At 38.2% G+C, this 27,784-nt stretch overlaps 1 long non-coding RNA gene and 2 pseudogenes across 1 annotated transcript in view; 2 read left to right on the top strand and 1 right to left on the bottom strand.

The window, feature by feature from the left end:
- LOC119625689 (uncharacterized) overlaps positions 1-27,784 on the top strand; it is a 381,097-nt gene that overhangs the window by 116,311 nt on the left and 237,002 nt on the right. The window lies entirely within an intron of this gene.
- On the bottom strand, positions 475-5,868 carry LOC103228648 (RNA-binding region-containing protein 3 pseudogene; annotated as a pseudogene).
- On the top strand, positions 8,774-15,957 carry LOC119625723 (cytochrome b-c1 complex subunit 6, mitochondrial pseudogene; annotated as a pseudogene).

The raw sequence follows: 27,784 nt of genomic DNA, 5'->3' as shown, positions 1-27,784 counted from the left end.
GAGGTGGGCAGATCACGAGGTCAAGAGATCACGACCATCCTGGCTAACACGGTGAAACCCTGTCTCTACTAAAAATACAGAAAAAAAAAAATTAGCCAGGCGTGGTGGAGGATGCCTGTAGTCCCAGTTACTTGGGAGGCTGAGGCAGGAAAATGGCATAAACTCAGGAGGCGAAGCTTGCAGTGAGCTGAGATGGTGCCACTGCACTCCAGTCTGGGCAACAGAGCAAGACTCCATCCCCCCCAAAAAAAAGAAAAAAAAGAAAAAGAAAATAATTGATTATATTTGAGGAAAGTCATTAAAATACATGTAATATAGTTCCAATACACTGATTTAAAGGCATATATATTTAATTTTTAAATATACTTTCAAAGCTGTTATGGACAGTTCCATAGTCCAGGTGGTCAATTTCTTCCTATCCAAGTTGGAAAGCACTTGAAAGATACAGGATTCAAAAGAAACCTTTATTAATTTTTAACACTTTCTTTTTCCTTCCTTAGGATCTTGTTTTGGCCTAGCAGATCGAGCAAATTGAACCACCATGGGTTTTCCAAAAAGCACATATCCATTAGCTTCCTTTAAGGCTTTGCTGCTGCTTTTTCCTTAGGAAGTGCAGTGAAAGCTTGTCCTTTCATACGACCTTCTTTCATCAAACGTATATCAAACGTGATCCACTGTGTTTCTGATGAAAAGTCAACATATATTCCAAAAATATACTTAAGGTCCTTTTCTTGAACATTTCTAGCTAAATTCTTTACATAAATTCTACATTTTTGTTCACCAGGTTCATAACTTCTGAAAACTGAAAGTGTTTCCATTTCTTCTCTAGAAATTCTGTCCTTTTCCAGTTCCCTTCTAGAAATACATTCTGATGGCATTTCATCAGAGTCTTCTTTTATCTCCTCTGTGATGTTCCAATTAGGTTTGGGAAAGATTTTTCCAAATCCTATATTGGATGCATCAACTTCAGTAGCAGGTAAATCATAGTTTTTTTCTCACAATTTTGTTTCTTCTCTAAATCTTTCTTAAATGCAGCTGGCATGTCGGTAGATATATGGAATTCAATTCTTTTATTACCTACAGGTGTGGTTGGTCAAATACATCTGAAGGTAACAGCACTGGATGTAAACTGCTGTGTGAAGGACACAAAAGTGTGCTCAACATATCCTTTAATTTTCTCTTTTTTTTTTTTTTCACATGGTGCTGCTTTATTGTTTTGGGTCTTTTGAGCTGAAGATTTGCTAGTTCTATTGGTGTGTTCATTCTCTGTCAGTCCTCATCATCACTGCTTTCATCTTCTAATTCTTCACTAGATAATTCCTCATCATCGTCTGGCCAAGGAGGTTCCTCAGGTGGCTGAGGAGATGTGGGTGGAAGAGGTGCATACAATGGCATATGGTCTTCATACATGGGAGGTCTCACAGTCACTGGTCTAAAAGGTGTGGGCAAATTCATTTTATTCATAAGATGAAGGACCTGTACATAGAACTTAGGCGTGCTTGCCAAAGCATTTACTCTGTTTGCTAGGATTGTGCTGGAAGGTGGTGGATATTTGAGGATTTGTGGATATTTGTGGATATTTGAGGCATGAATTAGGAAAAGTCAGCCCATGGTTTGGTGCAATTCCATTTTCTACTGTTAAATAACCAAGTTCTTTCTTGTCTTTATCATCTTTGACAGAGTCAACAGAATTTTTTTTTTTTTTTTGAGACTGAAGCGGGACATGGAGAGTGAGCTTGGTCTTTCTCTTTTGCAAATTCAACGACTGATGGAGTCTTGTCAATGCCTTTATAGCTGCTTTTTAGAGAATGTGGCAAAAGCTGCATGTTTCAGCTGCCCCTTATCTGACAGAACATGCACCAACTGTGCCTTGAAGTACTTCAGCAAGTCCTCTTTCTCAAGAACTCAGTGGTCAGCTCAGCTGGCAGGTGCCTCACCAGAAGGGTTTGGTTGCCCCGAGGCAGGGGAAGTGATGAGGAGCTTGTGCATCCCCTTGATATTGCAAACAGCTGCTAGAGAGCTACCATTTTCAAGCAAAAATTGGCCCAGAGATGTGTGGGACTCACTGTTTTATATGTCAAGATTAATTGCGGAAAGCTGGGCAAAGCTAAAAAGTTAGGTGTTTTTTTTTTTTTTTTTTTTGAGATGAAATCTTGCTCTGTTGCCTAGGCTGGAGTGCAGTGGCACAGTCTCTGCTCACAGCAACCTCCGATCCTCCTGGGAGGATCAAGTGATCCTCCTGCCTCAGCCTCCCTAATAGCTGGGATTACAAGCATGTGCCAGAATGCTGACTAATTTTTGTATTTTTAGTAGAGACGAGGTTTCACCATGTTGGCCAGGCTGGTCTTGAACTCCTGACCTCACCTGATCCGCCTGCCTCAGCCTTCCAAAGTACTGGGATTATAGGAGTTAGCCACTGTGCCCGGCCAAAATTAGGCTTTTAATCAAATAAAATTAAGTGTAACATTTTGAACTGTCCAAGGTGGAGAGCATATATTATACTTATGTGAATGAATGTTTTAAACTATGACACAGGCTGTACCACTTAAGAGTGTGGGCTTCTGTGTTTCAGAGACATTGGTATCTAATGCAAAGCTTCCCAAATAATGATATAAGATATCATTTATTTTTACTCCAAAAGGAAGAATAACATGTTTATATCCATACTTTATCGTCACTATTATTATTTTCAACTTTCAGGATCCTCTTACTACATTCTTCCTTCTAGGGAAGACATCGGTACAATCCCCAGCAAACAGCAGCCCAAGGGTTGCTTATCAGGGTCAGGATCATAAACTGTCAGAACTTAATGAGTCCCTGGTGCTGGATGGCAGACAAGAGGCCATATGTTTTCATTCTCCACACCTAAACTCTAGGCAGACCAGGGAATTTGATAATGGCTCCATTTCCTATCCTACTACCAGTGAGATAGAGGATCTCATGTCTTCGAAAAAATTATTTTTATTAACAAATATAGATGGAAGCTACTAGGATTGATCAGCATTTGCAAGTGGAATGACTCCTATTTGCCATAACTAAATTAGTCCATGCCCCACATTTTGTTTTATTTTTTTGAGACAAAGTCTTGCTCTGTTGCCCAGGCTGGAGTGCAGCGGTGTGATCTCGGCTCACTGCAACCACTACCTCCCGGGTTAAAGCTATTCTTGTGCCTCAGCCTCCCAAGTAGCTGGGACTACAGGCACATGCTGGCATGCTCGGCTAATTTTTGTATTTTTAGTAGAGATGAGATTTCACCATGTTGGCCAAGCTGTGTGGTTAACTCCTGACCTAAAGTAATCCGCCTGCTTTGGCCTCCCAAAGTGCTGGGATTACCTCATGAGCCACTGTGCCCAACCATGCCCCATATTTTGTAGATGATAATTCATACTCTGGAGTACAAGGATTAGTAAGGACCAGAATAAGGATAACGTTCCTGGGTCAGGCATCATTTTACAGTTCACATGTTGAATGAATGGAATAGCCCGCAGAAGTTGGTAAGATGAAAGGAAATAGCGTAAAGTGATTTAAACGTATCTGGGGGAACATCCCTCTTCCTGTTCCCAGTTTCTAGGCATTCTTGCCTTCCTGCTGATCCTGACATTTGGAGTGCTGCAGTAAGTCACTCCATCTAAGACTGTCTACCCAAGAAGTGCCTCAATTCCCCTTATTCCTCTCCCAAACCAAAACTACCATTTCTCAATCTGAATAACTGCCAAGAATGTGTATGTTACTGATAAGTTCACTCTGACAGTCCCTGAATGTTCCAATAAATACTAGTCCAACAAGAAAAATAAAAATGAGTTTCAGGGTTAAATATATACTTCACAGACCCTTCTTGGAGATTTGGAGATTCCCAACAAATATTAGCTCTGAAAAGTACCAGGGCAAGTTGAATATTTTAAACCATTTCATATTTTTAAAGGTAGCCTGATAATTCAAAAGACAACAATTGAAATAGGGACTCTCATGATTGGAATAAAGACATCATATGATTAGGGGAGATTTCCCTATCTCTCCTCTTTCAGGAATTTTTTTCTCTTATTTTAGAAACTCTTATTTGAAAGGTTGCCCTTTCTTATTCATCTTTCGATTGTGTAACTCTTTAAGAAAGGGAACCAATCCTTGACTATGCTTTGGGGGTGACATGAGGCTGAGAGGTCCAGACAAGGAGTTCTTTTCAATTAGGAGCAAGATAAGAAGCATTTGGGGCATGAAATTAACATTGTGGTTTATTACTAATGATGTCTATTAATAACCCTCAGTATCTCTCTTAAACATTTTCGCCTGGTATATCTGGTAGTGCAGGAAAGTGAAAAGTATTAAAAATGTAGAGAATTTATAGCAGTGTAGAAGGTAATATTTCATGGGGTAGGTAAATATAGTAATTTTCAATTCTAAAAACTGCCTTATAAGGTTTATGTAAGCATCAAATGCATATAAATCTTTAACACCTGGTCTGGCACCAATAAATATTTTCTATTAAAAATAACAGAAAAGAGCAATTTCTTTTCACATTTATTGGATACTGGGATTATATGTATCTGGCCTGTGTCTCTATCTACTGATTTAACATTTTGATAAAAGTAACCTCTTTTGTAACTGATGAGCTTTCCAAGTGGTCAAACTGTGTGGTTATCAAATGTGACTGAATTTTCTGTTAAATAATGGACATTTATTAAGTACTCACTGTGTTCCAGGTTTCATTTTAAGCTTTTCGACATATATCATTTCATTTCCATAACAACCTTAAAAGATAAACATTGTTATGATTGTACTCATTTCCCAGATGAGGATACTGTTGTTTAAGCAAAATTAAGTAAACATCAGATGAACAGCAATTGGTGGAAAACATCTGAGCATCTTTTAAAATAAATGAGTGATAGTATATTTTTGACATGGAAACAACCTTAGGGATGGCCTATTTTAAATATATCTTTCATAAATAAGAGTGATGAGGCCTACAAAGGGATTGAATCTTATTCTTGATGACCCAGTTGGTAGTCAGACTCAGATCTTTCATCCAGCAAGTGCATTTTTTGCAATGATCCTGGGACTGCTTATAGATTATAGTCTATAGATATGAAGCTAACCCTAATTAAACATATCTCTGAGCTAGTTGCAGCAGATTGTATTTTCCATAATGAATGAATCTATAGCTATAGCTATATATTCCATCCCACATTCTCTTTTTAAAATATGATATGGACACTGTTCCATCAAGAGATGGGGTCTTTGTTCTGCCACTTTGAAAATGATTAGACTTTATTTTATTTTACTTTAAAACATTATTCATTTAATGTTACATATTTAAGCTGGACAACATGATGTTTTGATATACTTTATACATAGAGAAATGGTTACTATACTCGAGCAAATTAACACATCCATTATATTACAGAGAAGTAACCCTTTGTGTGTATGTGGTAAGAGCCCCTCTAATCAATGGAATGGCAATATGCACCTGTTTGAATTTTAGAACTGTGGTGAAACAGTGATGACAGTCTGACTCCCATGCCCCTTCTTTATGAAGAGGGCTGTACTTAGCAGGGAGTCTATGGCTGTCCCACCATTAAATGTTGAATGTTTCTGGAATAGATAAATTGTCTCATTGATTAACAATCTTAAGATGGAGAGGAATATAGTTGAGCAGCTATAAGTCAAAGAATTGCATCTGAAGAGCCACATCTGTACCTGGACCTGAGGTGACTGTGGCAACAAGATCGTGGACTTTGGGCTGATTCTGCAATAAGACTTGAGGGTTTCAAGAGAGGAATGGTATATTTTGCATGTGCTAGGGTTGTGAATTACTGTGGCCAGAAGCAAACTGTGGCAGATGGCATTTCCAAAGTTGGCCATACAAATATACATCCCATGCTGTATGCTATTCTTACAACGTGATAATGACATTTCTTTGTTCCCTCTGCTTGAAACTGGATGTAACTTGGTAACTGTCCTGAGCTATAGAATGCAATGGAGGTGGCACTGGGTGACTTCTGAAGTTAGCACATCAAAGGTGATGTGGCTTCTGCTTGGCTTTCACTCCCTCTTGGGATGTAGACCTGTGGAACCAAACCTAGTTATCATGTTTTGAGGAAGCCCAGGCCACATGGAGAAGCCAGGTGAACATGTTCTAGCCAACACCTTCAACTAGGTTCTCAGCCAATAGCTAACAAAACCATGCGGGTGGATGAACTTTTAGATGTTCAAGCCCTCAGTCTTCAAGGACTCTAAAGACTTCAAAGATTTTTAGGCCTCCATCTCAGACCTCAGATATCATGGAGCATAGACATGCTATTCTCTCTGTGCTCTGTCCAAGTTCCTGACCTACAAAATCTGTGAGTACAATAACTGGTTGTTTTATGCCACTAGGTTTGGGGATAGTTTATTACTCAACTACATTAAATGAAACTCTGGTCAGTTAAGAATGGTATTGACTGCCCAAATAAGTATATAACCATTGTTTGGTTACCACTGGTATAAAATAGGGTCTTTTGACTGCAAGTAACAGAAACTTAACTCAAGCCAGTTTTAAAGATAGAAGATATATTATCTCACTTAACAGCCCAGAAGTCAGACGAGCTTTATGTCTATATTCTGAGTGGCTAAGCGATACCATTGAGGAAATCAGACTCTTTGAATTCACAGAGCATTCTCAGGATAGCATTATTTTAGTCTAAAAGCAGGATGCTTTTGAAAGTTAGTTGCAAGTTTCCTATACAGTCACAATTATGTCTAGAAGAAAGAGTCTTCTGTGGTTCTTTCTTAGGAGTAGAAAATTTGCTTAGCAGCAACCCCCCACCCCATGAGGTTTTCCCTGCTATCTCATTGTCAGCAGAAAATTCTTATTTACTAGACTATGAAATGAACATGATTGGCTCAACCAGTTGTCTGGGGCAGGGTGAATACTGGGAAGTTACCTTCATATCCATTATTTCCTTCTCTTATTTATCTTACTCCAACATGAACAGGAAGAACGGGGTTTGGTTAATGCAAGGCAATAGAATTTGCAATTAAAAAAATTAGACAGAGGGTCTCGCTCTGTTGCTGGGGCCCAGTGGCATGATCATGGCTCATTGCAGCCTCAACCTCCTGAACTCAAAGGATTCTCCCACCTCTGCCTCCTGAGGACCTGGGACTATAGGCATACCCCACCACACCCAGATAAGTCTTTAAAATTTTTTTTTAGTAGAGGTAGGGTCTCACTAAATTGCTGGTCTTAAACTCCTGAACCCAATTCATCCACCCACCTTAGCCTCCCAAAATGTTGGGATTACAGATGTGAGACGCTATGCACGGTCAGGATTTGCAATTCTTGACCATGCTTACAAGTAGCCTACCTATAATCAGATCTAGAGAATAAATAGGAGATGACATTGAGAAATAAAAATAAAATTCCGAGCTTCCCAGCGAACTGAAAGAACCCCCTCTTGGCCAAGGGGACCCTAGAGAAACCTTAAAAACTGAGTTCTTAGCCATGGCAGGGTGGGAAGTCAGACACACCTCATTATATCCCCTCCCTCACTAAGCACCGTTAGGCTTTCTTCCCTAAGGGTTAAACAAAACCAGTGCTTTTGAAAGACAGAGTCCTCCACTGATATCAACCAACTGCCTGATGCTGCCCCTCCTTTTTGTGACTTCAGTACAGCAGCCAACCAGCATTTCTTCCTGATAAAAGACCGTTGACCATGGGGTGGTTGACCATGGGGTGGTTCTGGACAGTCTTTGAAGGCTATGCACAGAGGGCCTTTGTGTCCTCTGCTTCACATTTGGCCTTATAGGGCCTAATTGTAATACATTTAAATGTTAAGTCTCCACCCCAAAGTGAACATGAGCTACATGTTGTGTACATGTTAGCCTACTACAAATGCCCATGCCTCCCCTTCACAAATGTTCACAGTTCCTCCTATAATCTGTGGGATATGTGTATTTGGCCACTCCTATCAACATATATCCTTGTCTTATTCTTCCCAACCTCAAGGTGCCTGTTTTTGGCTTCTGGTGGGAAGCTACATTTTCCAGCCTGTCAGAATGGCCATCCTGCAGGCTGCAACCCTTTATGAGAAATAAAACTCTCCTTTCCAAATTTAGGAACCTTGGGTTGGGTGTGGTGGCTCATGCCTATAATCCCAGCACTTTCAGAGGCCAAGGCAGGTGGATCCCTTGAGCTCAGGAGTTCGAGATCAGCCTGGGCAACATGATGAGACCCTATCTCTAAAACAAACAAACAAACAAAGAAAAACAACAATGTATGAACGTCGTCATTCTTCAATTGACAATGTGCAATGTTTGAAATTTCTTTAAAGATGAGCTTTGTAAGGCAGATCTTAGAAAGGCAAATGTACATTCCCGTCGCTGACTTACACATGAGAGTTTGCTACCAGGTGAATGGTGTCTGTTAATGGTCTCACCTGTGAATAAGTGAGAGAAACAAGTATATAGGGCACTGTGATATTGTGATTATAATATTATATTATAAGAAATATATCCTCCCAACCCCCATTTTCTAGTACACAGTTTCTACAACCTCTGGAATCTCTGAAGTGATATGTCCTTTTACATGCTGATGAGATGACTAATGGCTGGTGGCCCCTAGATAGCCTCAGGGTAGGGGCTGGTTTCTAGGGGAACCAGTCATGTGATTAGAAAGTTGTAACTTTCAGCCCCACTTCCTGACTGAAGGTTGAGTTGATTACCAATGGCTGATGATATAATCAATTGCACCTGCATAAGGAAGCCTTGACAGGGTTCAGAGTGCTTCCGAGCTGCTGAACACATGCAGGATGACCTGCTGGAGAAGGTATGGACACTCTGCCCCCGTCTCCCATGTCTTGCCCTAAGTATCTCTTCTGTTTGGCTGTTTCTGAGTTGCGTCCTTTTATAATAGACCATAAATGTAAGTAACATGTTTCCCAGAGTTCAGTGAGCCATTCTGACAAATGATTGAGCCCAAGGGGAGGTTTTGGGAATCCTTCAATTTATAGCTGACACCAGTTAGAAGCACAGGTCACAGTCTAGGGCTTGTGACTGGTATCTGAAGTGAGGGCAGTCTTGTGGGACTGAGCTTTTAACCTGTGGGGTCTGACACTGTCTCCACACAGATAGTCTCAAAATTGACTTAAGTTGTAGGGCACAATTGAGCTGAATTTTAGGCAGTTGGTGTCTGTCAAAGAATTGGTGTTTACTGAGGGAGTGTGAGGAAAGAGAGGAAAAACAGTTGTTTTTTCCTTACTCAGTCATAAATATATGATCCACATGTTAATTGATTTTCTGAGGTATAGCAGGTAGGAATCTAGACTTTGGGTTCAGACCGATGTGAGTTTCCTCATCTGTAAAGTGAAGATAATATTTTCTACCTTGCTAGGTGGTTGTAAGATTAAATGAAATGGGCCAGGTGCAGGGACTCACACCCAGCACTTTGTGAGGCTGAGGTGGGCGGATCACGAGGCCAGGAGTTCGAGACCAGTCTGGCCAACATGGTGAAACCTCGTCTCTACTAAAAATACACACACGCACGCACAGACAAAATTAGCTGGGCATGGTGGAAGGTGCCTGTAATCCCAGCTACTTGGGAGGCTGAGGCAGGAGAATTGTTTGAATCCGGGAGGTGGAGGTTGCAGTGAACTGAGATTGTGCCATTGCACTCCAGCCTGGGTGACAGGACGAGACTCCGTCTCAAAAAAAAAAAAAAAAGATTAAATGAAATGATGTATGTGAGGAAGTGTGCACCCAGTAGTGTTCCTGATATGTAGAAAGTACTCAATAAATAATTTTTTTTTACTTTTTTTTTTTTAATACGAAGTACTCATCATGACCTATGAATTGGAGAAAAGTTTTAAGTACTACATGGAGGTGTCCTTGCATTTCAAGTGTTTTTGTTGACTACAGTTGCAATGATACCATATTTGCCAACCAAATAAAATATTTCCCAATGGAGATATACTGAAAGTAACAAACGAATAAAATGTAAACATATGACTTAACTTGCATGCTTTACATACAAGCATAGTTATATTTAGCTTAAGACATAAGGTATTTCATTCTTTAAATGTATATGACCTAACAATATATTACAGTGTATAATTTAATCTCAATAAAATAGAAAAGCGTTTTTATGACATATTTCTAATTCATTGTTCTTTTATTACTTATACATATGATACATATTTATTTCTAAAACAAATATATCTCTTTGGCCACCTATTTTATTTTCTTAGGATACAGGCGGTACATTACTCATGAATGGCAGTGTGTGTCAGTTATTTATCTTTCCAAAGTATCTAAAAGTGAATGAAGCTTGAATTGGGCAAGGAAGTATCATAAATTAAAAAGTGAATCTCTAAGAAATGCTGGAAAAAGGTTTGAATAAAATTAAAGTACATTTTGCCATAAAATGTAACTGTCAAAGTGGCATGAACCCAAATATGAATTAGAATTGAATTGAATTTGTATTTTTATCTGCACTAAAGAATCATTTTGAAATCATTGATCTTGGCCAGCTTAAATCTTTATTTTTCTGATAACATGTCAATCAGGTATAAAGGTGGTGAGAGACAATTTAAGCCTGTGCATTTATTTGTCAATAAAATGTGTGCTCTATTGGTTTTTTCTCAGTTGCATTGTTTTATCATGTCAGTATTTCATAAGATTATATGACTGACTAATGGGAATAGCTATTACCACTGTTGATGTACTTTGAAAATAGCAATCTATATTTTATGGACCAGAAAGAGACAAAATCTGTACCTTTGACCTTATTGAACATAAAAGTAAGTTAATGTAAATGAAATTTATCTATTATTTCACCTATTCACAATTAGCTTCTTGTAGCCTCAGGAATAAACATTAGAATGGGTTACTTACCCTTTTTGGGTTTGTAAGAATGACTAATGAATCTCAAAATTCTTCCAAAGGCAATTTAGGGAACAGAAATACCTTAATGCAAGCCAGAAGAAAACAGACAATGGGCGTTTTTGCGTAAGTCTTTTTCTCATTAAAGTGACTGATTCATATTTGCTGTGGACATCACAGATAAAAATACGTAAGCCAAAGGAAAGCAATCCTGTTCAATCTAAATGTCCAGAGACACCCACGGTTAATATCAGTGCATATCCTTCTAGTCTTTTTTCCATACCTAAAATTCCTTTTCCAAAAATATATTCTATATGTTATGTAATAACCTGATATTTTACCAAATGAAATTCTGTACTTTCTATGTTATGTATACACTTTGTCAAGAAACTAATAAGTTAAAACAGTTCATTTTTACTATACCGTTTTTCTCCATCTAATGCTTTGCTTCTTGTGTTTAATCACTTGAGCATGTGGCTTATGCAGCTAGGTAATTTGCTTTTATAAAATATCCTGTGTTCTCTAAGTGTTTTTTTTTTTTTGCACTGATTTGTCAGTTGTCATAGTTAAGTTGTAGTTTAAATATACTTTCGATATAATGTAAAGGTTTTTTCCTGCAATACCTCTCCACACCAAATTGGAATATTTTAATCAGATTTTTATTTGTAAAATATGGTTAATTGTTAGATTTAAGGCCATGCCCATAGCTATCTTGGTGAATATGTCTGGGGAATGTGTGCAGTAGCCAGCTTCCAAGATGGTGCCCAGTGATTCTTGCGTCCTGGTATTCACACCCTCGGGTAGTCCCCTCCCATGCTGAATAGAACTGAGCTGTTCACCAGAAAGTTATTGTGGATGTGTGACTCCCAAGTCTAGGCTATGAAAGGCATTATGGCTTGCTTCTACCTTCCTCTCTTTTGTACCCTCATCCTGGGGGAAGCCAGCTGCTATGACATGAGTACATTGAGTGGATCTATGGAGGGGTCCATGTGTCAAGGAACTGAGGCCTTTGCCAATAGCCATCTGAGTGAACTACTTGGAAATGAATCCTCTGGCCCCAGTCAAGCCTTCAAATGATTGCAGCCCTGGCTGACAGCTTGTCTGTGCCTCTTGAGAGACTGTGAGCCAGAACCAACAGCTGAACGGCTCCTGAATTCTTGATGTACAGAAACTGTGTGAGATAGTAAATGTTTACTTTTTGCTCCAGGCCTTTAAATTTTGGGGGAGTAATTGGCCATGTGATAATAGATAGCTGGTATAAACTGAAAGTAGACACATGTATTAAGTATTTTCTGAAATAAAACTAGCTTAGGAGAATACTGTATTTTATCAAGAGCTCAGATAAGGTTTAACTATTTATGCTTACTAATGCAAAGTGTAGAATTTGAAGGGTAACAAACAATATCTTCAACTTAAGACATTTTATGTCATTGAAATTTTGTTTTGATCTAAGTTTTTCTCATTAGTTTTTATAGTTATGATCAACAGAAATCATATTCAAAGGAAATAAACAATAATATCAATATTTCAGTAAGAGTCTTTATGTGTACATGATAAAACTGTTTTGAAATTTATGTACCTTTTATTTTATCACAATATTATGAGTCATACATAATTGCTGTGATCCAGGAAACCCACAGACAAAAAACCAAAAGCTATAAATTTTTCTTTTTTGTCTCCCATCTTATGTCCATTGGTAATAGGTTAGATAAACAGTTTGGTGTGTATCCTTCCATAGCCCTTTGGTCATATAGAATTAGGTAAACATATAAACTTAATAATTTTGCCTTTTTTACAAATTCAAAATAATGCTCTACATACTACTCAGCAATATATTGTTTAGAGAAAGTATGTACAGTACAGATAGGTCTAATTTATTTAAAAATAACTCCTTGATAGTTTATAACAGGGGTTAGCAAACTATGGCTTATGGACTGAGTTTGTCCTGTTGCCTATTTTTATATATTATGAGCTAAGAATGGTGTTTACATTTTTGAATGATTGGGGGGAAATGAGAAGAATAGTATTTCTTGATGTGAAAATTATATGAAATTGAAATCACAGTGTCCATACAAAAAGTCTTATTGGGACATAATCATGCTCATTTTTTTACATACTGTCTCAACTCGCTCGAGTAGCTGCAACAGGAATATTGCAAAACCTAAAATATTTCCTTTCTGGCTCTTTACAGAAAACATTTGCCAATTCCCAGTCTACACTCACACTGTCCAATAGAAATACAATGCAAACCACAAGAGTAATTCTAAGTTTTCTAATGGCCACAGTTTTAAAAAAGTAAAATAAATAGGAATAATTAATTTTAACATTTTTGTTTTAGTTAACTAGAGCATTATCATTTCATCATGTACTTGATATAAAACATTATTGAAATTTTTTTGCACACTTATTTTTTTTACCATAAGTCTCTAATCTCCAGTATAGATTTTGCACTTCTAGCACGTCTGGGATAGCCATATTTCAGATGTGACTAGTGACTACTGTATTGGGCGCTGTAGTTCTGTAGTGCAGATATGTCACAACTTTTTAATATATAGCTTGCTAATATACATTCATGTTGTTCCGAGTTGCTATTGTCATTATAAGCATGGCTATCCTTATAAATATTTATTTCTAAGAAATATAGAGTCCCAGAAGAGGAGTTACTGAATAAAAGACATGCACTATTAATTTTAATAGATACAAGACATTTGTTTTGGGGATGAGATTCAAATGCAAAAGCATGCTGGCTGTAGTTTGTCACAAGAAGTTGTTTGTTTTGTGTTCTCTATAGAAGAAATAACATTTTCATTGGCACTTTAAAATCTATATTAAATGAAATCCCCATTTTTTGTTTGTTTGTTTGTTTGGTAACTAGCTTAGTCTGTGCCGGCTGCTATAACAAAGCTATCATAAAACTGGGTAATGTATAAATGACAGAAATTGTTTTCTCACGGTTCTGGAGGCTGGGAAGTCCAAGATCAAGGCACTGGCAGATTCAGAGACCCACTTCTTAGGTGGCTGTTTTTTCCCTGTAACCTCACATGGCAGAAGAGGTGAGAGACGTCTCTAGAGTCTTTTTTGTAATCCCATTCATGAGGGCTTTGCTCTTATGTCCTAATCACTTAGCAAAGGCCCTACATTTTAATACTATCACCTAGGTGGCTAGAATTTTAATATATGAAATCACAGGGGGCCATAAAAATTTAGTTAATTGCATTCTGCTCTTGTTCCCCCCAAATACATGTCTTTCTCACACACAAGATACATTCAGGTCATATCAATAGCCCCCAAAGTCTTATCTTATTCTAGCATCAACTTAAATGTTTAAAGTCCAAAGTCTTATCTAAATATCTTCTAAATTAGATATGAGTGAGACTCAAGGTATGATTCATTCTGAATCATATTGCTCTTTGGCTGTGAATCCATGAAATCAAACATATGATGTGCTTCCAAAATATAATGGTGGGAGAGCAAACAACATTAAATCTAGAGTCTTTTTAATTGAAAAAATTTTTTACAGACAGGGTCTCACACTGTCACCCAGGCTGGAGTGAAGTGGTGCAATCATAGCTCACTATAACCTCAAATTCCTAGGCTCAAGTAACACTCCTGCCTTATTTGAAATTGTGTATATTAATACATTTTGATATATCTTCATTACAGGACTACACTGTTCAATACAGTAATCACTAACCACACTTGAAATGTGCTTTTCCAGATGTTCTATAAGTATAAAATCTATACTGGATATCAGAGACTTAGTAAGAAAAATAAAATCTGGGTAGCTAGGACTGCAGACACATGACACCACTAACTTTTAAATTTTTTGTAGAGATAGGGTCTTGCTCTATTGTCCAGGCTGGTCTTGAACTCCTGGCCTCAAGTTATCCTCCCACCTTGGCCTCCTAAGGTGTTGGGATTATAGGTATGAGCTACCACACCCAACCAAACCTTAAGTCTTGAGAATAATTTTCTTTGGCTTAATGCTCTGCACTCCAGAACCACTGGGACAGTGGTACTGTCTTCAGGACCCACTGTGGTTGCAGCCCCATGCCCATGACTCTGGCTATGCCTACCCTGTGGCTTTGCTGGGCATTGTCCTTGTTGGGGCTCCTTGCAATGGCTTTTCCTCACAGACAGCGCTCTGTCTGGGTCCTGTGGCTCTTTGGGGCATAATTTGAAATCTAGGTGGAAGCAGCCATGCTTCTACAGCTTTGCTGGGTGCAGCACATGGAGTGATAGAGGAGCATGGTTATGGAGTTTGGGGTAAGGAAGCCCGTGAGGTGATGTGCTAAACAGTAGTGGCCCCTCATTTGAAATTGCTCGGCCCCCTGGGCATTTGAATTCTTGTCCTGTGATTGTAAGTATAGCCTTGATGTTCTCCAAAATATCTTTTCAGTCATTCTTCCATTGTATTGGACGATAGAGTGTGCAATACATCTTATTTGGACTTCTATTTAGATGACTGACTAATCTCCCCATTATCCTGATCAATAGCACCTGGTTCCCATTGAGATAGCCGATCCATGCTAATTTCCTTATCAGATTTGGTCACACCCTTCATGTTCTCTTCCATACAGGCTTTCTCATTTTTTTTCTAATATGGATAGGCTGAGAATTGTCTAAATCTTTAAGTTCTGCTTCCCTTTTGATTAATAATTATTCTGTAAGTCATTTCTCTCCACTCACACTTCACAAGGAGCAATCAAGAGAAGCCAACTGCACTTTCAACACTGCTTAAAACTTTCCTCAGCTGACAAGTCCTTCTTGATTCTGAAGTGGATTAGGTGCTGCTGTTGCAGGTTGAGTGTGTTGAATTCAGAACCATAGCCAGATGTGGCACTGGAAGATGAGTGAAAGATGCTGACCAGGTCCGAAGATCTCATGGAGGAGGAAGAGCAAGAGGAGGAATTACTGGATCCCCTAACAACAGAAAGAGAGCAATGCAAGCAGCTGAAGAAATGTGTAAAGGCCAGGAGCGGCTAGAGCTCTGTGATGAGTGTGTATCCTTTCAGTCACAAAGAAGAGGATGGTATGGAGGAGCTCTTGGACTTTTTGCATGCAAGGGACCACTGAGTGACCCACAAACTCTTTAACAGCTTGAAATAAATATACAGACATATTTACTTCAGCCTTCATCACCTCAGCATAAGGATCTTTCCTTATGGTTTTGAATATGCCATTTGCCTCTAATTTGTGTAACTGTAAGTTTATACGAACCTCATGGATTTTGGCTTAGACAAGTAACTTCTATGTAATTAGCAGTGATTCTATCTTAATAAAATTCTGTGATCTATGAAAACAAGATTTCCTCAACCAAATATACAATTTCATTGCTCACAAATTCAACCTTCCACAAAACACTAGAACATGAACACAATTCAATCAAGTCATCTTCCAGTTTATAATGAGAATTGCCTTTCCTCCATTGCCCAATGACACGTTCCTCATTTCCATCTGAGTCCTCATCGGAATGGCCTTTATTGTCTGTATTTCAACCAATGTTCTGTTCATGACCACTTGGGAATTCTCTAAGAAGACTGAGGTTTTCTCTACAGAAAACTTTCCTCCTTTCTCTCTGGGACCTCATCAGAATTGCCCTTCATGGGACATTCATGGCAATGTAGGCTTTTTAAAATTTTTTAATTTTTAATTTTTTTTTCTAGCATGAACCTCGAAACTCTTCCAGCCTATACCCATTACCCAATTCCAAAGCTGCTTCCACATTTCTAGGCATTTGTTACAGCAACATGCCCACTTCTTGATACAAAAATCTGTGTTAGGGTTCTTCAGAGAAAAAGAACTAATAAGATATATGTATATATAAAATATTTATTATGAAAATTGGCTCACACAATCATGAGACTAAGGAGTCCCGTGACCTACCATCTGCAAGCTGTAGGCCCAAGGAAGTCAATGGTATAAGTCCCAGTTTGAGCCTGAGGGTCTGAGAACCAGGAGTACCAATGTCCAAGGGCAGGAGAAGATGAATGTCCCAGCTCTAACAAAGACAGCAAATTTGCCTTTCCCCCAGCTTTGTGGTCTATTTGGGCCCTCAACAGATTGGATGATGCCCAACCATGTTGATAAGTGATCTTTACTCATTCTACTGATTCAAATGCTAATCTCTTCTGAAAACACTCTCATAGATACCCCCAGAAATAATGTTTACCTGCCACCGTTCATCCCTTATTAGTTCAGTCAAGTTGACACATAAAGTTAACCATCACAGTAACCAATTTCAGTAGTAAAAATAGTGTATGTTTTTAAATGCCTTACGTTTCCCAAACAGTTTCAAACATATTATTTCCCATGATCCTTTGTCAACCTTGTGTAGGATTGTTTTCTGTTTTTTTCCCCTTATTTCATAGCTGAAGACACTGAAACTCAGAGATGTTAAGTGACCTCCCTGAAGACAATACACAGCTAAAAAGATAGAGCCAGGACACAGGATAAGTTCTGCATTAGAGTAAGATGTCCTTCCTAGTGATATGTTGCCTGTCTAGTTCATTTGTTAAACTATTAAAAAAGTAGACATACGAAAAAATGCTCAACATCACTAATGATCAGGGAAATGCAAATCAAAACCAAAAGGTGATACCACCTTACTCCTGCAAGAATGGCCATAATAAAAAAATGAAAAAATAATAGATGTTGGTGTGGATGCTGTGAATAGGGAACACTTCTACACTGCTGGTGGGAATGTAAACCAGTACAACCAGTATGGAAAACAGTGTGGAGGTTCCCTAAAGAACTAAAAGTAAAACTACCATTTGATCCAGCAATCCCACTACTGGGCATCTACCCAGAAGAAAAGAAGTCATTATACGAAAAAGATACTTGCATATGCATGTTTGTAGCAGCACAATTCACAATTGCAAAAACGTGGAACCAACCCAAATGGCCATCAATCAACGAGTGGATATAGAAACTGTGGTATATATATATATGATGGAATACTACTGAGACATAAAAAGGAATGAATTAATGGCATTTGCAGTGACCTGGATGAGACTATCATTCTAAGTGAAGTAACTCAGGAATGGAAAACCAAATATCATATGTTCTCATTCATAAGTGGGAGCTAAGCTATGAGGATGCAAAAGCATAAGAATGACACAATGGACTTTGGGGACTCAGGGAGAAAGGGTGGGAAAGGGGTGAAGGATAAAAGACTACAAATTGGGTGCAGTGTATACTGCTTGGGTGATGGGTGCGCTAAAATCTCACAGATCACCACTAAAGAACTTACTCGTGTAACCAAACACCACCAGTTCCCCAAGAGCCTATGGAAAAAAATCTGATAAAAAATAAATGTATTAATCTCATCAATCAAAAAATTTCTTCTTGGTATCTGTTGTGTGGGAAGCACTGTGCTCATTCTCAGGGTTTCAGAGTGAATAAGACCAGTGAGCTCCTGCCCCAGCCAAATCCTGAGGGATATAAAAGGTGGCAAATCTGTGAAGCACCTGTACAAAAGAAACATAATTCAATTGCTCTAAGCATACTTGAGTCCCTATTTCACAGAGAAGAAGCCTTTCATCTCATTAGAGGGATTGTGATCAAGTGATGATAAAAAAAAAGACAAGGACTCAGAATGATCTCAGTTTGCCTTCTGAATGAACCACTTAAAGCCTGAAGCACTTTAAATCATTGAGACATTTAGCTTCTTTCAGGGATGAATGATCAGATGTATTTATGGGATTTCAGAATTTTAGACTTGTTGCTTGACCATTTGCTTTCCTAACTCCAAGCCGAATCAGTTAAAATAATGGTCAAATGCAAGTATAGTTCTTGTAACTATACTTGTTAGAAGGTAACATAATTTCTCCATATGATGAAACATCTGGGCTTGGAATTCTGATGTACAACATCAGTTGTACATCAGAACAACTGGCAATAGGAGAATCAAAGGCTTGAATTTTAGTGAAAAAAAAAAAGCACACATGAGACTTATAACTATCTTCTCCATAAGAAGAATCAGGGTATATGTGTGTGTGATGGCCAGTGGAGGTGGAATTATTTCAATTATGAAATGCCCAATAAGAATTTTTTTTTCATGTACCCATTCTCAATGCTTTCAGTTGTCTGGCCATCCCTCACCCTGCCAATCTACTCTCTATTCTTCTCTACCTTGTTCCTGGCTCCAGAAGGTTCACCTTTGTGGGTCAATGCAGCTCATCCTGTTGGGTTTGGCCAGTGGGGGTTGCCAGCAGAGAGTAGAGTATGGAAGGAGAGTGAAGTAACACCCCAGAAGTTTGCTGGGTGAGAGTAGAGGGTGTTCTCTTCTTCAACTACAGCTACTTTGGAAATCTTTCCTTCCCGGGAGTCCTTCAAGTCAAAGAGTGAGCTCCCTGCAGTTACTAGCATTGGTGTGTCTCACCATTCTTTGTTGATTTCCCTGAACCCTGACCACATCTTTGTAAATAATTTCTTTTCAACTCCTCTCAACATTCCTTTGATGTAGCAACTGCTTTCTGCTGTCCTGTCAGGACAGCATATGATAAACCTCTTATTTTGTGAGAAGTTATTGTTTATTATTATTTGTAGACCTTTATAAGTACACAAGTGGCAGACCATCATTATGACTCTTGGAAAACATTTTTGAAGATAACGTTGGATTCCTATCAAAGTACACTTAGATATTCTTAAACTGCTGGAGTATGCATTGTATGCTAACTATGCATTTAAAAACAGCTTTCCTTGGTAGAAGAACTCATCAAAAAATATTTGGAAAGGGCAATGACCTTTTGTAAAGACATCCCATTTAAATGTTTTATATTTTTACCTTGACTTTTTTTCATTAAACAATATGCATTATTTATTAATAAGGCCATTCACAGGGATAGGCAGCAAATTGGCAAATTGGCCTTTCCATCAAACTTTTAATGTTAACTTTATAATGAGTATGCTGAACTGCTATATATGAAATAATTCTCTCTCCCTTCTTTACCCATACAAAGAAAAACTATAGTAGGTCCCAGTGCTAGTGTGTATACACAAGGTATATTTCTTTCTGAATGCTTTTCTCATCTAAATTAATAAAATTCACCCCTTCCAATGCTGCTGTCATCAGATTCCCAAGTCCATTCATTAGAATTATGTATTTATGTATTTCAAGTTCATGTCTCCCCCTGTGGAATCCTGAACTTTATCTAAAATGTCCTCCAAAATATACTTAAGAAATAAAAATCTGATTATGTTGCTGATATGGTTTGGCTCTGTGTCCCCACCCAAATCTCATCTTGTAGCTACCATAATTCCCATGTGTTGTGGGAGGGACACAGTGGTAGATGACTGAATCACGGGGATAGGTCTTTCCCCTGCTGTTCCTGTGATAATGAATGGGTCTCACAAGATCTAAATGGTTTTTAAAATGGGAGTTTCCATGCACAAGCTTTCTCTTCACCTGCTGCCATCCATGTAAGATGTGACTTGCTCCTCCTTGCCTCAGCCATGATTGTGAGACCTCCCCAGCTATGTGGAACTGTAAGTCCAATTAACCTCTTTCTTTTGTAAATTGCCCAGTCACAGGTAAGTCTTTATCAGCAGTATCAAAACAGACTAATACAGTTACTGTCTGCTTAAATGTCTCTTTTTGCTCCCCGTTGCCCACCAACTAATTCTTGGGGCCACACAAGTATGTTTAGAATCTGTTACCCATCTTTCTCCCTTTACCTCCTGCTTTGCTCCCTTCTTCTTCATTGTTACCCAGGACTGCTACAGCCATAGAAAATCTCAGGTCACAGAAAATCCAGTGCTCTTATTATCCTCCAGATGCCCTCACATGCTGAATTCACCTAACAACAGAATTTCAAAATTCCTGAAACAAAAACTGACAGAAATGAAAGGTGACAGACAAGTCCACAATTGTAGCTGGAGATTTTAAACCTCCTCTTTAAGTAATTGACAGACCTAGCAGACAGCAAATCAGTAAGGCTGCAGAACTGAACAACATCATTAATCAACTGGAAACAAATTGATGTTTTTAAAACCCTCCATCAAAAACCAATGGAATAATAGCCTTTTCAAAGTATGTAGAGCATCTTCAGGACAGATCATATCTGGGACATAAAACAAATCTTAGCACATTTAAAATAGTTAATCATTAAAAATGCTCTCTGAATACAATGTATAAAACCAGAAATCAATAAGAGAAAGATAACAGAAAAAACTCCAAATGCTTGGAAATTAAGCAACACACTTCCATATAATCCATAGGCCAAAGAGGAAATCTCAGGAAATTTGAAATATATTATGAACTAAACAAAAATAAAAACAAAACATAACAAAATTTGTGGGTTGTAGTTAAAACAGTACTTAAATGAAAATTTATAGCATTAGCTGCTTATGTTAGAAAAGAAGAAAGATCTCAGAGAAGTAATCTTACCTTCCACCTTAAGAAACTAGAAAAAAAAAGAGAAATGTTAACCAAAATAAGCAGGAATAAGGAAATAATAAAGATATGAGAAATCAATGAAATTTAAAAAATAGAAATAAAATTTAAAAATAAAATTATCAAATGAAACTAAAAGTGGATTCCTTGAAACTATCAATAAAATTGATAATCCTGTAACAAAACTGACAAAGAAAAAAAGAGAAAAGACACAAATTCTTAACACCAGGAGTAAAATAGAGAGCATCACTATAGACATTAAAAGGATAATAAAGGAATACTACAAATAAAGCATACCAATTCAGCAAAATAATTTACCTTTTCCCCAAAAACTATAAACTGCCAAAGCTCACCCAGTACAAAGTGGGTAATTTCAATAATCTTATACTATTAAAGATACTGAACTGATAGCTAAAAACTTTCTGAAAAAGAACTCTTCAGACCCAAATAATTTCACCTGATAATTCCACTAAACATTTAGAGGAGAAATAATCCTAATTATACCCAATCTTGAGAAGAGGAGAAAATACCTCCCGACATGTTTTGTGACACCAGAATGCCCCAATATTAAAATCAAAGACAGTACAAAAATAGAAAACAATAGGCAAATATCTGTCATGAACATAGACACAAAAATCCTCAGAAAATACTAGCTAATCATATCCAGCAGTTTATAAAAATTAATACACCATGACCAAGTGGGATTTATTCTGGTACTGCAAGGCCGGTGCAATATTTAAAAGTCAATCAATGTAATCCACTAAATTAATAGCCTAAATAAGAAAATCCACATGAATATATCAATTGATGCAGACAAATGATTCCACAAATTTCAAAACTATTGGTGACAAAATCTCCCAGCAAACTAGAAATGTGAGAAAATTTCTTCAACCTGATAAAGAAAATCTATTTTTTAAAAAACCTACAGCTAACAACATACTTAACAGTCTGTCTTATAGAGGAATGTTGTCCCTTTAAGACAGGGGACAAAGCAAAGATGTACACTTTCCTAACTCTTATTCAACATCACACTGCAAACCAAGCTAGGAAAAGCCAGTACAACCAAGCTAGAAAAAAGAAATAAAAGGCACTCATATTGGAAAAGAAGAAATAAAACCGTCACCTATTCATAGATTGTATAATTATTTATGTACAAAATCCCAAGGAATATCTAAGATATTCTCAGAAACGAGTGAGTCTATCAAAGACAGGATCCACAATCAACACAAAAATTAATAGTATTTCTAGATACTATCATTGAAAAATAGGAGACCAAAATTTGAAAAATTACTATTTATGATAGCTGCTGCAAAATGAAGTACTTGGTTACAAATCTGACAAAACATCCTTGAAATCTATTTGCTGAAAATTATAAAACACTGATGAAAGAAATAAAAAATGAACTAAATAAATGGAGATACATCTGGTGTTCATGAATTGGAAGATCTATACATAGGGAAGATATCAATTATTTCCTAATTGATCTATAGATTTAATAAAATTTCATTTGAAATTCAAGAATAATTTTTTTCTGTAAGAACAGAATATCTGATTCTAAAATTTTTATGGAAAGACAAGAGATTTATAATGGTCAAAATCAATTTTGAAAAATGAATAAATCGAGAAGAATCACTCTACTCAATTTTTGGACTTACTGTATAGCTACAGTCATCAAGACTGTGTGTTATTGTCAAGGGATCACATGTAGATGACTGGAATACAGTCTAGAAATAGACCCACATGAGTATACCAACTGAGTTTTTTAATAGATGAAGCAATTACTTGGAGAAAGGATAGTCTTTTCAACAAATAGTCTTGGAAAAATGGAACATCCATATGCAAGAAAATAAACCTTGACCTAATCTCACACCTTATATAAACATTAACTCAAAACAGATCTTTCATCTAAGCATAAAATTAGAAGAAAACATGGAGGAAAACTTTGTGATCTGTGGTTAAGTGAAGAATTCTTAGGTATGGCACCAAAAGATAATCAGTCCCTAAAAGAAAATAATTATATATTGAACATCATCAAAATTAAAATCTTATGCTCTTCAAAACACATTGTTAAGAAAATTAAAATCAAACTGCAGCCTGGGAGAAAAATATTTTAAAATTGCATTTCCAACAAAGGACTTATAACCTGAATTTATAAAAAACCCTCAGGGTGGCACCAAGATGGCCGAATAGGAACAGGTCCAGCCTCCAGGGAAGGCTGGGAAGCATGAGAGACACAGAAGATGGGTGATTTCTGCATTTCCAACTGAGGTACCAGGTTCATCTCACTGGGGCGTGTCGGACAGTGGGCACAGGACAGTGGGTGCAGCCCAACGAGTGAGAGCCAAAGCAGGGCGAGGCATCACCTCACCCGGGAAGCGCAAGGGGGAAGGGAATTCCCTTTCCTACCCAAGGGGAACCATGACACACAACACCCGGAAAATCAGGTCACTCCCACCCTAATACTGTGCTTTACCAAGGGTCTTAGCAAATGGCACACCAGGAGATTATATCCCACACCTGGCTTGGAGGGTCCTATGCCCACGGAGCCTCCCTCATTGCTAGCACAGCAGTCTGAGATTTAACTGCAAGGTGACAGCGAGGCTGGGGGAGGGGCGCCCGCCATTGCTGAGGCTTACGTAGGTAAACAAAGCAGTCGGAAAGCTAGAACTGGGTGGAACCCACCACAGCTCAAGGAGGCCTGCCTGCCTCTGTAGACTCCACCTCTGGGGACAGGGCATGGCCAAAGAAAAGACAGCAGAAACCTCTACAGATGTAAATGTCCCTGTCTGACAGCTTTGAAGAGAGCGGTGGTTCTCCCAGCACAGAGTTTGAGATCTGAGAACGGACAGACTGTCTGCTCAAGTGGGTCCCTGACTCCTGAGTAGCCTAACTGGGAAACATCCCCCACTAGAGACAGACTGACACCTCACACCTCACACGGCCAGGTACACCTCTGAGACGAAGCTTCCAGAGGAATGATCAGACAACAACATTTGCTGTTCAGCAATATTCACTCGTCTGCAGCCTCCATTGCTGATACCCAGGCAAACAGAGTCTGGAGTGGACCTCCAGCAAACTCCAACAGACCTGCAGCTGAGGGTCCTGACTGGTGGAAGGAAAAATAACAAACAGAAAGGACATCCACACCAAAACCCCATCTGTACGTCACCATCATCAAAGACCAAAGGTAGATAAAACCACAAAGATGGGGAAAAAGCAGTGCAGAGAAGCTGGAAATTCTTAAAATCAGAGCGCCTCTCCCCCTCCAAAAGAAAGCAGCTTCTCGTCAGCAGCGGAACAAAGCTGGATGGAGAATGACACTGACAAGTTGAGAGAAGAAGGCTTCAGACAATCAAATTTCTCTGAGCTAAAGGAGGAACTATGAACCCAGCACAAAGAAACTGAAAATCTTGAAAAAAGATTTGATGAATGGCTAACTAGAATAACCAAGGTAAAGAAGTCCTTAAATGACCTGACAGAGATGAAAACCATGACACAAGAACTACATGACAAATGCACAAGCTTCAGTAACCGACTCAATCAACTGGAAGAAAGGGTATCAGTGATTGAAGATCAAATGAATGAAATGAAGTGAGAAGAGAAGTTTAGAGAAAAAAAGAGTAAAAAGAAATGAACAAAGCCTCCAAGAAATATGGGACTATGTGAAAAGACCAAATCTACATCTGATTGGTGTACCTGAAAGTGACGGAGAGAATGGAACCAAGTTGGAAAACACTCTGCAGTATATTATCCAGGAGAACTTCCCCAACCTAGCAAGGCAGGTCAACATTCAAATTCAGAAAATACAGAGAATGCTATAAAGATACTCCTCGAGAAGAACAACTCCAAGACACGTAATTGTCAGATTCACCAAAGTTGAAATGAAGGAAAAAATGTTAAGGGTAGCCAGAGAGAAAAGTCAGGTTATCCACAAAGGGAAGCCCATCAGACTAACAGTGGATCTCTGGGCAGGAACTCTATAAGCCAGAAGAGAGTGGGGGCCAATATTCAACATTCTAAAAGAAAAGAATTCTCAACCCAGAATTTCATATCCAGCCAAACTAAGTTTCATAAGTGAAGGAGAAATAAAATCCTTTACAGACAAGCAAATGCTGAGAGATTTTGTTACCACCATGCCTGCCCTACAAGAGCTCCTGAAGGAAGCACTAAACATGGAAAGGAACAACTGGTAGCTGCTACTGCAAAAACACGCCAAAATGTAAAGACCATCGGTGCTAGGAAGAAACTGCATCGACTAATGAGCAAAATAATCAGCTTACATCATAATGACAGGATCAAGTTCACACGTAACAATATTAACCTTAAATGTGAATGGGCTAAATGCTCCAGTTAAAAGACACAGACTGGCAAATTGGATAGAGTCAAGACGCATCACTTTGCTGTATTCAGGAGACCCATCTCATGTGCAGAGACACACATAGGCTCAAAATAAAGGGATGGAGGAAGATCTACCAAGCAAGTGGAAAACAAAAAAAGGCAGGGGTTACATTCCTACTTTCTGATAAAACAGACTTTAAACCAACAAAGATCAAAAGAGACAAAGAAGGCCATTACATAATGGTAAAGGGATCAATTCAACAAGAAGAGCTAACTATCCTAAATATATATGCACCCAATACAGGAGCACCCAGATTCAAAAAGCAAGTCCTTAGAGACTTACAAAGAGACTTAGACTCCCACACGATGATAGTGGGAGACTTTAACACCCCACTGTCAACATTAGACAGATCAACGAGACAGAAAGTTAACAAGGATATCCAAGAATTGAACTCAGCTCTGCACCAAGTTGACCTAATAGACATCTACAGAACTCTCCACCCCAAATCAACAGAATATACAGTCTTCTCAGCACCATGTCACACTTATTCCAAAATTGACCACATAGTTGGAAGTAAAGCACTCCTTAGCAAATGTAAAAGAACAGAAATTATAACAAACTGTCTCTCAGACCACAGTAAAATCAAACTAGAACTCAGGATTAAGAAACTCACTCAAAGCTGCTCAACTACATGGAATCTGAACAACTTGCTCCTGAATGACTACTGGGTACATAACGAAATGAAGGCAGAAATAAAGATGTTTTTTGAAACCAATGAGAACGAAGATACAACATACCAGAATCTCTGGGACACATTGAAAGCTGTGTGTAGAGGGAAATTTAGAGCACTAAATGCCCACAACAGAAAGCAGGAAAGATCTAAAATTCACACCCTAACATCACAATTAAAAGAACTAGAGAAGCAAGAACAAACACATTCAAAAACTAGCAGAAGGCAAGAAATAACTAAGATCAGAGCAGAACTGAAGGAGATAGAGACACAAAATCCCTTCAAAAAATCAATGAATCCAGGAGCTGGTTTTTTGAAAAGATCAACAAAATTGATAGACCACTAGCCAGATTAATAAAGAAGAAAAGGGAGAAGAATCAAGCAGATGCAATAAAAAATGAGAAAGGGGATATCACCAGTGACCTGACAGAAATACAAACTACCATCAGAGAATACTATAAACACCTCTATGCAAATAAACTAGAAAACCTTGAAGAAATGGATAAATTCCTGGACATGTACACTCTCCCAAGACTAAACCAGGAGGAACTTGAATCCTTGAATAGACCAATAACAGGCTCTGAAATTGAGGCAATAATTAATAGCCTACCAACCAAAAAAATGTCCAGGACCAGATGGATTCACAGCTGAATTCTACCAGAGGTACAAGGAGGAGCTGGTACCATTCCTTCTGAAATTATTCCAATCAATAGAAAAAGAAGGAATCCTCCCTAACTCGTTTTATGAGGCCAACATCATCCTGATACCAAAGCCTGGCAGAGATACAACAAAAAGAGAATTTTAGACCAATATCCCTAATGAACATCGATGCAAAAATCCTCAATAAAATACTGGCAAACTGAATCCAGCAGCACATCAAAAAGCTTATCCATCATGATCAAGTGGGCTTCATCCCTAGGATGCAAGGCTGGTTCAACATGCACAAATCAATAAATGTAATCCAGCATATAAACAGAACCAAAGACAAAAACCACATGATTATCTCAATAGATGCAGAAAAGGCCTTTGACAAAATTCAACAGACCTTCATGTTAAAAATTCTCAATAAATTCTGTATTGATGGAACGTATCTCAAAATAATAAGAGCTATTTATGACAAACCCACAGCCAATATCATACTGAATGGGCAAAAACTGGAAACATTTCCCTTGAAAACTGGCACAAGACAGGGATGCCCTCTCTCACCACTCTTATTTATCATAGTGTTGGAAGTTCTGGCCAGGGCAATCAGGCAAGAGAAAGAAATAAAGGCTATTCAATTAGGAAAAGAGGAAGTCAAATTTTCCCTGTTTGCACATGACATGATTTATATTTATAAAATCCCATTGTCTCAGCCCAAAATCTCCTTAAGCTGATAAGTAACTTCAGCAAAGTCTGAGGATACAAAATCAATGTGCAAAAATCACAAGCATTCTTATACAGCAATAACAGACAAGCAGAGAGCCAAATC

The sequence above is a fragment of the Chlorocebus sabaeus genome, chromosome 22 (genome assembly GCF_047675955.1).
Source record: "Chlorocebus sabaeus isolate Y175 chromosome 22, mChlSab1.0.hap1, whole genome shotgun sequence".
Taxonomy (NCBI): domain Eukaryota; kingdom Metazoa; phylum Chordata; class Mammalia; order Primates; family Cercopithecidae; genus Chlorocebus; species Chlorocebus sabaeus.
Note: the sequence above shows the minus strand (reverse complement) of the source record. Positions and strands in the feature narration are given on the sequence as shown.